Here is a 16,801-nt window from a genome sequence, read left to right on the forward strand (position 1 = left end):
CGCATTGTAATAGATTTTCTTCACTTATGTTAGTTTGTAAAAGAATATAAACACTTTGCACTAACAATAAAAAAGATTGTAAAAATATATTTTCAAGAACTCCACACAGCATGGATAACTATAAAATAACAACCAAGATCGCCATTCTGTAGCCTTCCATTTTGCCTTTGACATTAAATCTCGCGGAAGTCTGTGAATTTCATGAGGTGGTTTTATCGCTATTAACCGTTTATTAATAATAGAACGCTTTTTTGCTGTTAAAGAGAATTTATGACCAGGTATAATCCAAATGTTCCATTTGTTTAGTAACACCTAAAAGAATTCTGTGCATATAATCTACAGGATAACCCCAAATACTATCAAATAACGGCATTTTTATTAATTCAGATTCGCCTTTTACACCTCTATTTCCTGTAATTTTGTTGTTTCATGAACATCGTCTATATGAGATTCATGCGATCTCAATTCTGCTGGATTTTCTTTATTTAACATTGGATAACGCATAGCGCCTTTCAAATAACGACCGTATGCATAGCACCAACTACATCCTTGAAATGCATTATATTGCATTCGGTTTTGCATAATAGGTCGTGCGACAGAATCTACTGATGCGCAAAGTAATACAAATTTAAATTTAATTAACTGATTTTGATTATTAATTGTTATGCCAGATTTCAAAAGTTTTTCAGCCGACTTTACAAGTGTTGACAAATATAAATTCATAAATGCAGATTTGGGTTCTGATTCTGAAATCCATAATGCAGCAAGTATAATATTTTTGAATCGCAATTCAACGGGAAATTCATTTATAATTAATTGTAGTGGCCAGACGGGCGTCTTTGAACTATTAAATAATGCTGCACCATCAGTATTAAAGTTACATGTTAATATTTTGGATTGAGAAGATTTAATATCATACAGGTTTTTATTAAATAGTTCACTATCATAAATGTCACATATTGAAAAACTTTCTTTTGTTGAATTTATATTATTATTAAATAACTCTAAATTTGCTAATAATTTTGATAGAATATTTTTATCTTGTAATATATAACATTTTAATTTGATATGAAATATCAATGCATACAAAATAATTTGGGGATTGCATTGAAAGTTTATATTGAATATTACATTTATCGCAAAGCGCCCGAGTTTGCTTTTGGAAATTATTTTTTGTTATAGGTTTCATTAATTCCGTGTAACATTTAGAACAATAAAATATGTATGAAACTTTATCATCTGGTGGACTACATTGTTTTAACAGACTGTAATGACTAACATTCCATTTAACAAATTTTGATCCAGCTAATATTTTAATCAACTGAAGTATTGCTTGTTTTGCAGAATTTGATAAATTGTATCGAAGGCAGACACCAGTTATCATTATTAATACGTCTGTTCAGGAGGGTATTGGCAAGTCTCCTGTTTTTGCTAATTAAGCTAATTAGACGCGAAATCTTTACTAAACGAAATTTAGCTTGATTTTTCACAAACGATATTCAACGAAATCCACGAAATGAAATTTAACTAAAGGGCGACTCACCGCACGATACATACCTTGCTTTCCATCCGGAGGTATCTCGCGGTTGATGACCAGTATCCTGACTCTCATTAATGTAGGCAAGCGTAGTTAAGCCAAGCAAGGTAGCAAGCAATGTAGATGAAGAATAGATACGGCAATTAGCACGCAGGACAGATGCAGGCAAGCAAGGTAGATGCACGCAAGCAAGGTAGATGCAGGCAAGCAAGGTAGATACAGGCAAGCAATCGTCTCTCTCTCTCCTTTCTGATCACTGCCTAGCCGTGTGCTCTTCACTGAGTCTCGTGAGCGAGTGAGTTTCCCTGAAAATAGGGCTGCCAGCGAGTAATGTGCTCTTCTTTCCGCTACCGTCGATGGATAGGCGATGGCAGCACCGATAGGTGAGTCGCTTGATTGCTTTGTAAAAGCGCCGAATCGCCGATCCACCAACGTTTCGCGCGAAAATTGAATACATATACTTATGCTAACTTTTAAGAAATATAATACCAAATCAGTAATTGATCGGTTATAATTCTATAACGAACAAAACAAAGCAAGCTAAAACTATATACAATATGTTACAAAAGGCCGTGCACCGAACAACGTCAGAAATTGTAAGGCCGACAGCTTCGAACATAATTGTATTATTTCTCTCATTAGACAAATTATCATAAGAATAATCTTAAGAATAATCTTCTAAAAATGTCTCATTGTCAGACATATCGCTATCATAATTTTGAAAATGATCAGATCTTTTTAAAAGTCCATCTTTTGAAGTATCATTTGTATCAGATGTAGCGGTATCAGATGTAGAGGTATGAACAAATGTATTGTCTTTATTATGTAAAGAATTGACGTTTTTGTTAGATTAGAGATCGTTAGGCATGTTATCTCCTATAATTTAAAAATAAATTTATATAAAAATATTAAATTTAAACATATTTTCTATAAAAAATATATTATTATTTGCACATTATAACGTTATAATTGAAGAAAATAATACCTAATTCGTTGATGTTATTTATATCCATCGTACTTCGAATATTTCTCCATCGCTTATCAGTCCGAGGATCCACTTGTGATTTTTTATACGTAGGATCCAGAAAAGATTTATACGAGGTCTGTAAATAAAGTAATGAGACTGGTACCAGACCGCACGAATTGGTAACACTGCGCGTCTCCGCGCCACAGTGGGCGCACTTCAACATCTTATGTAGCTTCAGCGTGAGTGGCAACTCGCTCGTGTCAACAGGTGGATTGTGAGAGCTTTTTTTGCAAAGTCATTTTTTTTGCTGCGTCACTATAATGAGCGAGCGGAATTACGAGCAAGAGTGTCCGATTAAGTTCTGTTTGAAACTTGGCTACAACGCGACTAAGACTCTGGCAAAACTCCAACAGGTCTACGGTGATGCTGCTTTGTCAAGAGCCCAAGTGTTCAAGTGGTTCAAGGCATTTTCCGAAGGTCTGGAATCAGTTGAAGATGAGTCTCGGTCTGGAAGGCCATCAACGTCGAGAAATGACGAAAATGTGGAACGAATTCGAGATCTTGTGTGGTCTGACCGTCGGTTAACTGTCAGATTGATCGCAGACGAGCTGAATTTGAACCACACGACCGTCACTTTGATACTTATGAAAACGTAAAAGCGGCTGTAACCGACCAGCTGAAGGCCATTCAGGTTTCTGAGTTCCAGCACTGCTATGAAGTCTGGAAACAACGTCTCAGGCGCTGCGTGGCTTCCCAAGGGAACTATTTTGAAGGAGACAGAGTTAAATTATAGTTAAATTATAAATAAAAGTTCATCTCGAAAAAGTCTCATTATTTTATTTACAGACCTCGTATATCCTTTTTTCGCTTCTTAAAGGATTCATTTTATCTTTACTGTATAAATTATAAGTCAGAAATCAAAATATACTTTTTATATAACTTATACGATATTGCGAACACTTGCAATTTGTGATCAGAACTTATAGCCGCTTTTACGCGCATGTATAGCGATGGGTACAATATCAGTAATGTGCCTATAAGTTAAATAAAAAAAATGATTAGAGCTTTCTACTTGTTCCAACTTCTGAAAAATGATTTGTTTTTTGTAATGCAGAGAATTTAGATATTAAATAATATTAATATTAATTTATATATTAATTTTTTAATTACTTTAATTAGTTTTTTAGTCCATTATTTTGCCAAAAAACTTATGCATCCATTTTATATTACGTCCCTGAATTTTCTCGGCGCTACCGCGCAGACATGCGCAGACGGCGCAACATGCAGCATGCGCGGTGAGCTGGCGGGAGCCGAGGTCGGGAGCATATAGCGTGCACGTGTAATACGTATGATAAACAAAAGAAAAGTAATATATTTCTTTTCTTTTGTTTTGGATATAACTCTGTGTCTTTGTTTGCGGTCAATACCTATTGTGAAAAGTGAAAAGTAGTAAGAAAAGTGTTACCTGCAACATATCGTTTCTCCAAAGTTTATACATAAAAGTTTGTATAAATTCAAGGTTATGAAAAGTTTTATTGCAGAAGCAAAAGTGTCTGATGCAAATGATGTGAAATTTGCGTATGTTAAATATTCCACTGGAGAGAAGGAGATCGTTTCGATAGATCGGATCAAAAGTTTCAACGCTAAAAATATAAATTATGTAAAAAAATATAAAATTTTGTGGAATGACGCCTATTATGACGGCGTAATTATTTTTGTCGCAGGTAAATATAAATTATTTATTTTTATGCTTTTATGAAATATGTAAAACAATGATTTACATGTAGAGTGAACTATAAAAAATATTGTCAAGAGATTACTTTATATATTAAAATGTATAATGTTAATGTATAATGGGTAATGTAATATAGTGAAGTTCAGAAGTTTTTCTAATTATTTTTATATTCTTTTGATTCATATATTTTATAAGAAAAGAGATTATAGAAAACAATTTTTTATTAATATTTTGTATATATATATATATATATATATATATATATAATACATATCATACATCATACATATGTACATATACATAAATGTATACATATGTATATGTATGTATGTATATGTATGTATGTATATGTACAATAAACGTTCCTAGCCAAAAATTTGTTATAATAAACCTATTTTCAATTTATTAATATAAATTACATTAATTTATACATTAATTTATTAATATAATATAATATTAATATATAATATTACAATAAATAATTTTCTATAGTTATTATTACTAAAAAAGATTTTTATATTACATTTCAGCTTATTTACTACAGAAACTATGCTTTAAATGTATTTAAAATGTATTAATTCTGTTGTATTTTTTGTTGTTATTAGAATCAGAAGAAGCATTAGAGGTAAAAATTAAAAAAAATAGATCACGATTGCGTCCTATGGAGTTATACATGTCTGCATCAGAAAGCGATACAGGATGCAAAGATTTATTACAAGAAGTAAGATTATTAGATTTGTTATACATATCTACGTTTAGGCATTACATATATTTTTAATCAAATATTTTTATTTTTATTATTATAATAAATTATTTATATGTGTATATATACAAATGTGTTTATATGGATAATTAAAATATTATTTTTTATACATTAATTCGAAATTTTTTTCAGAATAATAATAATATAAGCACATAAAAATCCAAGACTGAAAAAGAATTGTTGTTAGCAAAGAAACTACAGAGTGTATCAAGTCAAAAATCATACGCTACAACTGTATGTTTCATTTTTAATATTATTACATTTTATGCTCTAAATAATTTTAATAATTTTTTTATTTTTAAATATTTCGTATAAAGTACATATTTTGCATGATTTGCATGATTGTGATTTTTATTTATTTATAGAATGACAAAGAAGTAGGAAGATTTAAAAAAGAGATAGAAAATTTAAAAAAACGTATAGCAGAACTAAAGCTTTCTTTACAAAAGAAAGATACTCTTGCAGAAGATTATCTCAAAAATACTTTGGCTTTACAGAAAGATATGTTTGAAGAAATAAACGATCTAAAAAGTATGGCTGATAAATACTGTTATGATGTAACACACACACACACACACACACACACGCACGCATGCACGCACGCTTTACTAACGTAATGACATTTTATAGATATGTTCATTGAACAGCAATCAAATAAGGAAAAAACCCGAGGACATGATGAAACACTTTTCTCTGTTGGTCATAAACGAGAAACTGATAATAATGTATGTCCTTTTGTTTTTTTATAAAATCTGTTATATACTTTAATATAGTAGTATCTAGTATTCTAGTGCGTAATATATTGTCTTTTTAAAAATTTTTTTACAAAATCTATTTATATCTATATTGTCTATCTGTCCATTTTATTAATATATTCTTATATTTTATATAAAATCTGTTTAGTACACTGCAAAAACAAGTGTGTTACTTTTACACATTTTAAGCGTGTTATTCTGTAGACACTTTTTACACGTTTCATCGTGTGTAAAATAAGAACACACGTGTGTTGCATGTATGCATCTATGCGTGTTGTTTTTACACGTTTTACGCGTGTTCGTGTTGGATAATTGCCGCCAAAATTGTAGGGGTGTTATCTGGGGTCTTATATATATATATATATATATATATATATATATATATTATAACCGATAAATTTTCATTCGATTTAATAATTATCGTTATTTTCGCGGAACTTCCCTCGGCACGACCTCTCGGAGTATTCGGGCGCTCGAGCGTGCGGGTTAAATTATTGAATGTTTTTACAACCGGAATGGGCGCCAGGCACGGGGAGCCGTGCCGCTACTCACTGGGACTCCGCGACGCGGTAGCCGCGTCCGTCTCGAATCCGGCACGCCCGACCCAACATCCGCCAAGAGATCGCGACGACCAAAGGCGCGGCAGCTCGGCCGACAGCAGGGGTTCGGTTTGCGACAGCGAAAGAAGGAGAATAACGGGGCGACTTTGATGGGTTTTCTGAGTATATTTACATAAGTAAAATAAAGTAATAAATAAGAAATCGTATTACGGACCTAAGTACAAGTAAAGACCAGAACGATATAAATTCAATACATGGTATAAAGACCGACGGACATTCGGTCGACAGAGGAGACCGTTGAATATAATTGGACAGAGTAATATGATCCGAGTCACATCGAAATTTTCGCATACGGACGTCGTCGTATTAGAAATATGCGGAAGTCGCTCGCGCCGCCCGAAATTCGATACTATAAACGTACGGTCACGCGCCGGGACATTAATGTACCCGCGCCGCGCACGTGATCCGCTCCTTCGGCTACCCGCGTGAGTATCGAATCCGGGACTTCTCGCTCGCGCCGATTACCACCGAACTGAGGGTCAGGCCCTTCTCGTATACCGCCCTTCGCTCATTATAAATTAACAGTAACAAAATACCCGCGCTAAATACGACGTTACGAGCTCACCGATCTTATTAATTATACTCGACAGCTAACGAGAAACGTATACTCGCGATACACAAATGAATCGGACAAAACCTTCTACCGCCGAGCTCGGACTGTGGGCTCGCCGAAAAGAGAGAGATTTTCGCGTAATAAGGGGTTCGAGCGAGTCGTCCTCCGGTGGCCGTCACACAAGGCCTCCCGAGAATCTATGACGTGGCGTCGGCCGCCATTTCGGCAATTATTTCGGCAACTACTTTGACTCGGCTCTATTTCGCCGCGACTCGCTCGAACAATCTACCTTCTAAATGGGTCGGGGATGGCGACGACGTCTCACCAGCTTCGTCCTCCGCAACGTCACTCTCGCTTTTGTCTCTTTCTGCGCTTCCCTCTTTCTCGTCGTCAGGACCTCTACTCCCTCGCGCGTCTTGCCCGACAGTGACGAGTGGAAGTCTCGCCGGAGACACGCTGGCGCCGTATCGCCGAACTAAGCCGCTCGGGGCGCTTCCGTAATCAGGGCCGTGAGGCGGCCCGGAGGATCCCCGCGGTCGTGGTGGCGGCTCATCGCTTCCGCGCTCTTTTCTTTCCGGACGTTCCTCCATTCCCGTAGGATACGGGCGGGAAAATCTGGCGGCAGCGTACGGGGGCCCGATTCCGGCCGCCTCGGACACCGGATGTCGTCCGCCGCGAGTCCTCAATCGATCGTGGATCGCATCCGGGTCCGGGCGCCGGGCATGCCATCGGGTCCCTTGCCGTAACTCCGTGGCGGGGCTCCTGCGCACTTCTCGCGCGGAGTGGCCTTCCCCTTTTCCTCAGCTCTCGATCCCTAGGGAAGAGGAGATGGATATTAATTTTACGCGGCATTTACTGTCCCGAAAAGTATTTACAGTCGTGATAGTTCAATAGCGGTCTCACCGAGCGTGTTCCGTAAGGCGTGGCCTCCCCTCGTCCTGTTTCCTTCCTTTTGCCGCTTTTTCGTCCGGATGAGATGTCGTCGCTTCTCCCTCGACCTTCGCTAATTTCGCCAACAGCTGCCGCAGCAATCGCAACAGCTACGGCAGCACGCAATCGCAACGCGCAGCGGCGGAATCGCGTCCGATTCCGCGCTCGAATCGCTCTCTCTCTTTCTTATCTTAGAGAGAGCAGAGGTCCCAAAATCACCCCCCCGGTCGGGTCTCGCGACCCTTGTGATGGACAATTTCACCAAATGAAAACTGTCACGTCACAATATATATATATATATATATATATATATATATACACTTTATATTAATACATATTTTATTACATTAGCGTGTGCCAATGATTAATATACATATATGAAGCGAACTATGATAAATAATATATGTATATATATATATATATGTATATATACACTGTGGATGTTATATGTTATGTGAATAATATGATAAACTATGTGATAAATATATATCACGATATTTGCCGCCAAAATTAGGGATGTTCGACAGCTGTAGAAGTAACGCGCAAAATGTTGCATTATGTGTATACGATGTACATGATGCAACATTTTGCACGTTACTTCTACAGCCGTCGAACACTCCTAAAATTGTTTTACAGCGGGATTTCTAATTTTTTTGATTCATTTTTCGTATGGATTTTCCGTAGGATTAATTTATTTATATGTTTATATTAAATTTTTATTTCTTTTATACGAATTTAAACACAAAATACAAACTTTTAATACTGATCTGATCAATTATTAATGATTTTATAAATTATAATATTTTGTTATACATATATTTATATAGAGTTGTGTTTACATATATATATTTTAGTTAGGTAGCATGTTATATAGATAGGTCTATATATTAGTTAGCTTATATATTATACATTTTTATTACATGGTTAGTCACCCATTACAGAGTTAGTCATTATATATTTTCTTTAGTTCTTTGTATTTTTTTTCAATTAATTTTTTTTACACACTTATAAATGTGTTTCTTTTTTTCGTGTTAGTTTCGCTCGTGCGTTATTATCAACGTGTGTTGTACCGTACAATATGTGTAACATAGTACTTTCTGTATTATATCAACACGCTTTAAGTGTGTTTGAATTAACGTGTTGTTAACGAGTTGTAATCGAGAAGTGTGTATCACTGCAAAAAATGGGCGTGTTCGATGTGTGTTCAACGTGTGTAAAAATAAGACATAACACACTTTGCTCATGTGTACTGAACGGCTGCTGTGTTGATACTACACACTTTGAATAGAATAATACGTGTACAATACACGTAAATGTGTAGTTTTAATATGGTTAGATGTTATACACACTTCTCGATTACAACTCGTTAACAACACGTTAATTCAAACACACTTAAAGCGTGTTGATATAATACAGAAAGTACTATGTTACACATATCGTACGGTACAACACACGTTGATAATAACGCACGAGCGAAACTAACACGGAAAAAAGAAACACATTTATAAGTGTGTAAAAAAAATTAATTGAAAAAAAATACAAAGAACTAAAGAAAATATATAATGACTAACTCTGTAATGGGTGACTAACCATGTAATAAAAATGTATAATATATAAGCTAACTAATATATAGACCTATCTATATAACATGCTACCTAACTAAAATATATATATGTAAACACAACTCTATAAAAATATATGTATAACAAAATATTATAATTTATAAAATCATTAATAATTGATCAGATCAGTATTAAAAGTTTGTATTTTGTGTTTAAATTCGTATAAAAGAAATAAAAATTTAATATAAACCCGCTGTAAAACAATTTTAGGGGTGTTCGACGGCCGTAGAAGTAACGTGCAAAATGTTGCATCATGTACATCGTATACACATAATGCAACGAATACGCGTAAAACGTGTAAAAACAACACGCATAGATGCATACATACAACACACGTGTGTTCTTATTTTACACACGATGAAACGTGTAAAAAGTGTCTACAGAATAACACGCTTAAAATGTGTAAAAGTAACACACTTGTTTTTGCAGTGTAGTTACGACGACTACTCACAAGAATTAAAAGAAAGAATACGGGCGTCAAACCAACTCGCGAAAGAAAATATTAAAGAAGAAAAAATAAAAGCCAAAGGGTATTACGATAAATCCGCGAAAGAAACAAAATTTATGATAGGCGACAAAGTAGTAGTATACGACGAGACGCTCCGACGGGGACGATCGAAAAAATTAGATGCGTTATGGGCAGGACCATATGTAATAACCGAAAAGAATTCCGACGTAAACCACACAGTAAAAAAGGAAAGAAAAGCAGTGCGCATGCATACGAATAGACTAAAGCTATTTATAGAAAACTAATACTTACTCAATCATCATCCGCCTTGCAAGCGTCACGACGGTCGGGGCCGTACGGATAGGGTCGCCCTTGTTGTAGGGCCTCTAGGATCCGGTATACTGGAATAAGGAATGCCTCCTCCGGAGGCACAAGCACCACCTCCTGTACGGTACGTACCCCCGTGCAAATGTCAACGGACACCTGCAAAGAAAACGGGGTGCCCGCAGCCCGGTGGATAGCCGCACGGGCCCGCCCCAAACGGGTGGCCGGTAGTTCCGGCCCCAGCACAGGCGAGCGACGCACGGCACGTGCACGTACACATACGGAGCAAATAGGCTCCCACCAGGGCGTGATCTCATCACAGCCCAAACAATTAAAAATCATGCCTCTACTGAACATTTTTAATCGAAATGTCAATAACATACAGTTATTGACAAGGTTTCTTACTGACTTAACGTTCTCGCCTTTAATATTGACAACATTTGTGAGCGAATCTTTTGAACATGCTTATCTATTATTCACATTTATAACTGTACTTGAAAAGGACCACAACCATATGGTCGAAACGTCGTAACTTTTAATAAAGTAAAAAATTTGTGCTAGTTTGGTCGATTATTTCAATATTGATCCTTTAATCAAATAATTGTTATAGATAAAGAAAAATTAACATATGCGACAATGACGGAAAGCGAATTGCGAAATTGTAATAAAATTAATACACAATATGTATGTAAACGCAATTCACCTGTACACCGCGTAGATTTAGACGCACATGCGAAATTCAAATGTACACGCAGCGACAGCATTATCAGAGCAAATGTAATGTAAGACACTATGTCTCAACCCACATGTTATGGATAGCATTACACCAAGAGCACACTTGGTTATACTCGACGGACGCCGAACAAACGATAACCATACAATGTGACGGTCAGCTCGAAAATAAAATAATAAGAAATACCGGCGAAATTACGCTAAACGGAAATTGTAAACTGACAACAACGGACACAACAATAGAAACAGAAGAAAAAACATACGAAACGTTCTAGAAACCTTTCTACCTAATATCAATATAACAATTCCAAGAGACGGAAATATAACAAGATATAACGAAGACACGCTAGAAAATATCTCACAACATTGCTTAGAATTAACAAATCTCAAAGCCAAATTGACAGATATAGATAACGACTTACAAAACAACGAACAAAACTTCTACGCAACGAAACAATTTATTTATCCGATGACATCTAGCGGAATAATAATAATATTAATTATAATAACCATTATAGTATTTTGGATAATAATACGACAAAGAAATAAAAACAAAAGACGACCATCAGTTAGGATAGTCGATGACTTTGGCATACCAAGATCAATATTAAAAAGAAGCCAAAGTACTAGATTTTAGAAATAAGAAACGATTATAAAACTACATTGTAACCGGGAATTATAATTGTATGTAACATTAGAAATAATCTTAACGTAATGTAAGAAAGTAAGCGAAAAACTTCGTACCTCCGTTTTTCTTTTTTTTCGGGGGAGGAATGTTATAGCCCGAACTATAACCAACAGTTATTATAAATTAGAATTTACTGAATATCTTTATAGAATACAGTAAAACATTTTTGCCTATAAAAGAGCGCTCTCGCCAAACGCTAACGCAGCGAAACACGCGCAAAGCACGGAAATCGCGAGATGCAAGCAAAGGCCTGGGACTTCGACCTACTTCGCTTGCATTTAGACCAAAAACGTGTGAATATTATTAACCAATCGGGGACTTGTTTCCAAGGGCTCCGCCTGTTGAAAATCAAAGAACAACAGAAGATATAAGACGGAGAGCCCGCCCGTGAAATCAGTCGCAAATTAAGATCCAAATCAGAAGTAACGTAATCGCTAATAAAAGATCGAATCATTAAACAGAGTAAATACGAAACGGTTAATAACTAACAACCGACTACTATAAGAATACCTCTAAAACGAGAGAAGGGCGAGAATAAAGTGAAAACTCAATTAAATTGAAATAAAAGAGTATATTTCTAATTATCCACATCTTTTGGTTCCTGCAACATCCTGTGCGACCCGAGGATTCTCATCCTTTTCACTCGGCGCAACCCCAGTGCCGTACGGCGGCACAACAACATATAACGAGTATATAATGAGTTAAATTTAAGTTCGGCAAAGAGCGAGATAAGATTGACTTATCAGATCACCATATTGGATGCGCCATTTTGAATTTTTACATTGGATTTGCTTTTAGCAGCATGAAAATCTCTTATAATCTCCAAAAATAAAAAATAACTTAATACCGAGCTTAAATGCAACGAGTTACTTATTTGTGCTTATAAATATAAGGGTGAATTTTAACCCTTAAAATTGCACCATTGCCGATATAAAAAAATACGTGTCTATTATTTTTGACTACTCTACAAGTATACCAAGTTTCATCAAAATCGGTGAGTAACACAAAGGTAACTTTACTTGTTAGTAAATATAACAAAATACGATCATGTACAAAAACGCGATATGTTGTACTTTATTCTCCTGTAATTGATAATTTGTTACAATATAAGTATGAATTCTGAATGAATGTAAAAATTAAACAATTAGCAAAAGATTTTATATTTGAATAGTATTTCCATGTCGAATTTACGAAAATATTGAACTTAAGTTTTCAGACAAATGTTTGTTATTAATAATAACAGTGCATATACATATAATAAGTGTATACTGTACATGATTCAAGGAAGACTTTATAATAATGATTAAATCAGACGTTTTTATTTTCTATTCTGTGCAAATTATCGAATGGATTAAGTAGTTTTTATAATTACTATAAACTATAAATATGGTCAAGTTATTGTTACATCATATAGTTATCAGCACAGCCAGTCAGTTTTAACTTTTATGATGTTAATTATCCATCATCGGAAATCAGACTAATAGTTTACAAGTATTGCAACCAAGACGGCTCAAGTTTTTGTTCAAACATTGATTTTTCTAAAATTGATTTCCCAAAGTCTTATTACAAATGTTAATTAATATTTAAGCATTGAGTTTTTGTTCAATTAAAAAAATTATAATCGATATTATTTTATATTACATGATTTCTTTTTTTTACTGAATTTTTTTTCTCTGTCCCTTCCCTACTTATTTCATAGACCAGGGCCAGGGGGGTGCAAGTGCACCGCCTTGCACCCCCCTCGCGGCGCCCATGGAATCAACGCACCGAAATCCGCGTACTAACATCCATTATAAGGCAAATGAAAAATATAGGATCGAAAGGGTCTGAATAGCTTAGTGGTAAGAGCAGTCGCCCGGCAAGCGAAAGACGCGGGTTCAATTCCCGTTTCAGCGACTTTTCGGACCAATATTTTTCTCGCCTATTCTCCCGTTGTAAGTTCGAGGATTGTCAATTGATGGAACTTAGTAATCTCAAACCAAGAGATACAGTTCTGGAAAATTAGAATTAATTTTCGTGCTTGGCTCTATTGGCCGGATTTAAGAAATCACATTTATTATTGTGTATGTTTTTCGAATAATTTATAATAATAACAATTTGAACTTACAAAGGGACATGTCACAACTGTCCAGAACCGATTTGATTCTTCTTCAAATATGTTGTTAAATACACAAATCTAAAAGACAAGTATTTTTTTATATGTGCGGATATTGAGTTTTAAGGGGTGAAACACCCCTTTAAAGAAAAACGGTATTTTTCTTTAGGATATAATATATCTGGTAAACTATAAGAGGTAGAAAAAAAGACGTACAACAAATTTTAATGGCTTGAAGAGTACTTTAAAGTTATATGAACAACATTTTTTTATTTTTATTTTTTTTAAATACTCCAATCACTTAATTTTTTTTTCAAAATAAAAAAAATTTTATTCATATAACTTTAAAGTACTCTTCAAGCCATTAAAATTTGTTGTACGTCTTTTTTTTCCCTTGTTAGTATTATATTTATATATGCACATGATTTAAGCAAAACATTATAATATTGATTAATACAGTAATTTTTATTTTTTATTCTGTGTAGATTATTCAAGTTTAAGCAGTTTAAATTTTAAAAGAGATGCTGAAGAAGTCGCTATAGTAATCGGTTGCAGCTTAAAATTTTGATTTTTATACAATTTCAAAGAAGAGTGAGAAGTCATCGCGCGCGTGTCCTCGATAAACAATCATTTACTTTTGCCTTTTTGATGTGTATAACAGCAGTGTTATATGCATTTCTTTATTATTATTATTATTATTATTAATTCTTTATTATTATAATTATTATTAAATTATTATAACTCTAATTATTAATTGTCCTTAATGATTATTGTTCATTGATTGTAATAATTGTAATAAAAAATGATAAAATCTTATAAATAAAAATTCAAATTTATACTTATAAAATAAATAATATAATTAAATAAGTATAATAATATGTTTCTCTTTTATTTATTATATATTGCAACACACATACATAAATTTATTATAATATACAATTATTTTATTTCGCATCTTTTTTCTTTTTTACCAATTTGATGATATAATAAATTAATTAGTTAAACAGAAATTATATTTTTGCTAATTCAAAGAGCATTTTAGGCCGGATTGATAGAGCGATATATAGTTCTGGTTTTATCAATGCTTCGTATAGCATCGACATGAGTCATAAATATTGAAAATCTCAGTTCTAATTTTATATTACCATTCAAAAACAGAGATATGCGAAGTAAAATGCTTTCTCCGAAAAGACTACAAGGACATTGTTTTATAATTTTTTTTTCTTCTACCCAACTGCACAATTAAAACAAAAGTGTTCTCTATTGTTCTTCTTTGTTCTTACATAATGCTAGCTCTATCTTTTTTTCGATGAACATATTGGTTTGCTTTCTTTATTTTTAATTTAAAAAAAACATAAAAGCATTAAAATTTCTAAAAAAATATGTGTCTGTTAAGAGTCTTGTATTATAAACATATAAATATATATATATATATATATATATATATATATATAAAATAAGTGGTAATAACTTTATAGTATAAATTGTATCTGCATAAATATTTGTTATATGTGTGTGACAAGGCCAAATTTATTGTATTTTATTATTTAAATTTATTATTATATATAACAAAACCAAATTTAAGAAGACTTTAATGAATAATTTTTCCGAGAAGAGAATATCTGAACAATACAGAAATAAAAAATGTTTTATGAAATAATATGAAAATTAAACAATGTTATTTTATAAATTTAGCATAAATTATATATATATATATATAAACTTTTCTTATATTTTTTAAGGCATTAAATATTTTTTTTACTTTTAATATTGTTAAAAAAGAAAAAAATAATAAAAATTAATATTTAACTGTGCTTATATCGAAACAATTATTACAAAATCAGTAAAAAAAATAAAAAAATGAAAAATATGGTCAAGAATTTTAGTAGCAGTAATAAGTAATAATAGTAATAGTCTTTAATATCTTTAAGTTATTAGCAAAAGAGAAGTAAGAGATCGGCTGATCCAGCGAGACGTTACATGTGTGTCTTGACGCGACAGTGAAATTGCGTGAGTTTACGCTGACATTCAGCAGCAGCGCGTAAATTGCATTTTTTACAAGCTATTTCTATCTCTCTCGTTATGCTCACTACTACATTATTAAATTATAAAATATGTTAATTATAAAAATATATTTAAAATAAATATATTATTTCAATAAGTGTACGTATATATTTTATGATTATTCTCTTATTCTTATTAATATTCTGGAATCACACATTGCATAGCAAAAGTTATAAGAAAAATATAACAATCTTTTACTTTGAAATAAAGAAACCAGCGAAGAATTAATATGCGTAAAAATAAAAATAAAATTTAATTAAGTTTTACATAATTATGTAGTGCTACTTCTCTAAATTCTTTTTCGTGAAATTTATATTAATTTGTATACTTTAAATATAGCATTTATGTATGCCACTGATTACAGTTATTTTAATATATTTAATTTGTCAACACTGTGACGTAACGCTTTGGTACGCGTCCATCACAAGGGCGGTAACTCGACCGCGGAGGGGGTCCGTGGGTTGCGCCTCTTCTTGTCTGGGAGGGCGCCGATTTTTGTTCGGCAGACTTCTGCCGTTGTACCGTTTTCGCATCTTTCGTTTTCGTTTTGTTTCGTTTAGTCTCGTTCGCGTCTACAGTTCATTGTAGTTAGCGAGTCGCATAGGGTCCCCAGTGAACGGCGGAAGGAAGACTATGTCAAAGCAAGAAAGAAGAAGATGCTGGATACCGTAGGGAGGAGCAAGGGGGGAGCCTCTCGCGCGCGACACGAAGAATTTTTCCCGGAAAAGGTCATGTATTCTCTTTCTTCTGTGCCCGATTACCGCCGCGCGATTCCCGCCGAGAAATGATGCTGCTTTAAAATTTACAGCAATATTACCGACGCTTAAGGAAAAGGAGGAGTGGCTGCCCGAAAGACGCAAGGCCACGAGGACCGCCACCGCTACTGCAGGGCAAGTGGACGGCCTGGACGGCCCGAACGCCCCGCCGACCCAGGAAAGGATCCGTTGTCGGCCTGGCCAGCCGGACGG

At 34.1% G+C, this 16,801-nt stretch overlaps 2 pseudogenes; both read left to right on the forward strand.

Moving 5' to 3' along the window:
* The first annotated feature begins 2,824 nt into the window (after positions 1–2,824).
* Positions 2,825–3,160, forward strand: LOC145947841 (protein GVQW3 pseudogene; annotated as a pseudogene).
* Positions 3,161–3,814: 654 nt separating this feature from the next.
* On the forward strand, positions 3,815–6,493 carry LOC145947842 (uncharacterized; annotated as a pseudogene).
* Positions 6,494–16,801: the final 10,308 nt, after the last annotated feature.

Source organism: Prenolepis imparis, unplaced genomic scaffold, assembly GCF_030444845.1.
Source record: "Prenolepis imparis isolate NDT839.2.m4 unplaced genomic scaffold, iyPreImpa1.0 SCAF_161, whole genome shotgun sequence".
Taxonomy (NCBI): Eukaryota; Metazoa; Arthropoda; class Insecta; order Hymenoptera; family Formicidae; genus Prenolepis; species Prenolepis imparis.